The sequence below is a fragment of the Megascapheus bottae genome, chromosome 3, assembly GCF_031878675.1.
Source record: "Megascapheus bottae isolate mThoBot1 chromosome 3, mThoBot2.hap1, whole genome shotgun sequence".
Taxonomy (NCBI): Eukaryota; Metazoa; Chordata; class Mammalia; order Rodentia; family Geomyidae; genus Megascapheus; species Megascapheus bottae.
Genome location: NC_143511.1, coordinates 61,900,665 through 61,902,382, shown reverse-complemented (window position 1 = coordinate 61,902,382; position 1,718 = coordinate 61,900,665). Strand labels below are relative to the sequence as shown.

General features: G+C 46.6%; 1 long non-coding RNA gene across 3 annotated transcripts; it reads right to left on the bottom strand.

The window, feature by feature from the left end:
- Window positions 1-349: 349 nt before the first annotated feature.
- On the bottom strand, window positions 350-1,460 carry LOC150065650 (uncharacterized). 3 transcript variants are annotated; one of them, XR_016534787.1, is made up of 4 exons: window positions 1,341-1,460; window positions 1,026-1,080; window positions 653-931; window positions 350-495 (listed from the first exon to the last, which is right to left on the bottom strand). It is a non-coding gene; the product is annotated as an uncharacterized LOC150065650 (long non-coding RNA). The 3 variants fall into 3 exon arrangements; XR_016534788.1 differs by having other exon boundaries at window positions 653-802; XR_016534789.1 differs by having other exon boundaries at window positions 1,026-1,068.
- Between the last annotated feature and the right edge of the window lie 258 nt (window positions 1,461-1,718).

The window sequence follows — 1,718 nt, the reverse complement described above, 5'->3', positions numbered from 1 at the left end:
TTTTCTGATTTCAGTGAGTGACCCCCATCCATACCCCATTCTCTCACAGAATCCTTCCAGTGCTGTCTGTCAGGACACTTGTCACAGTGATCTATTCCATGTTGTGACACACTGTGACAACAGTGACCATGGTCTGTTAGCTTCATTGCCTCTTACAGAACCTCCAACCCACCTTCAGGTCCAGCATCTGGTGTGAGACACTCAGTACTTGTTTGCTGAATGATTAAGCCAAAGAATATTTATTGTACTAGGTGCTTAATGTAGCACGTGCTGATGTTCATTGATTTCTTTTGTGTGTGTGGCCCTCTTGAGTGTTTCACTGCAGATGTACTTTAAGGAATCATCAAGGGAAGTAACCAGACCAGGCTAGAACTGGCACCTGATGCCTAATTCCCAGCTGCAGCCCTGCCTCTTCCTGGGAAATGCAGCTCTTCCCTTCTCTCTCCAGGGCTTCTGCCATGCTCTCCTGTTCATAAACAGAGGGTTGAACCAGACCTGCAGTTGTGAACCATGGAGAAAATTAATGACAGCTCTGAACTGCAACCCCAGGGAAATGCATATATGCACAGAAACATTTATATCCCAGTTCATGGGTTCATGGCCCCCTGGAAAACTGTTTCACAACCCTCTGTCTAAAAAGCCCTGCGCTTACCTGTCTTGAAGGACTTTCTGCTCTCCCAGACCCAGATGCTTTATGAGTCACCCACTGACATCCGTTTTATGAAGGGATACAATTTTTCCCCTCATTTTTCAACGTCTTCCCCTCACCTCTCCTTCTAGCCCAGCTGGCAGCCGCTCCTTCCTGCAGAGAGACCTGATTAGCCTCCAGATCCCAGGGCCTTGCCAGGCTGTGGCTGTCACCCTGAGCCTTGGTCCTGATTTATTCTGCACGGTGTCTCTTTGAATAAGAAGTTGTGCCCAGGACTCAGTCCTGATAGGAAGAAATAGCCAGGTTCAATCTTAACACATAAAATGGCTGCTATTTTTCCCCAGAAATTCCCATGGTTCATGAAAAATGCAATTACCTGGCCACAGCAAACATGGAAGGCGGGGAGCTCCCACTTCAGCCTGTGGAAGAAACTATAACAATATAACTCAGTGAGCTAGAGAACCTGGTCTTCTATTCATTGTCTAGGCAGGCCAGAGCTGTGTTCGTTAAATCTTGTTATCAGTCAACCACCCTTTTCCCCCCTCAAGGATGGCTGCATTTTTCTGAAGCCCATCAGGAACTGCAGCAAAGAAACAACCTTCAGTTTCTTCAAAAATTCAGGACCTTATACTAAGCCATAAATTTTACCCTATAGGTGACAAGTGATAACTTGGGGCATCCAGGAGACAACCTCTAGTGAAGGTGTGGTGAAGACAATCAGACCGTTTCATGACAGGAACCTCATGTTGGCAAGGTCACTCTGGCTATAGGTGGGGACCTAGCAGAAAAATGGAAGGGAAGGCTGGGATGGTAGAAGCCCAAAGCAACCAGGGAAGAGATCTAAGGTATCTAGGGAGAGGTCTCCCCTAGTTCCTTATTGTTCCCATTGTGAGGATGGCAGCATGCCCACTAAAACTATACACACAGGAAATCCTACCACCTCATAGGTTAGAGGTTTCCATGGAGATAAGAAGGGAAACTGTTGGGTGGAGCCTCCTGAAGGGCTCTTTAGAAGCCATTGGGGAGAAAAAGCTTTTTTTTTTTGCTTTTCTCCAGTCTTTTTGTCTAA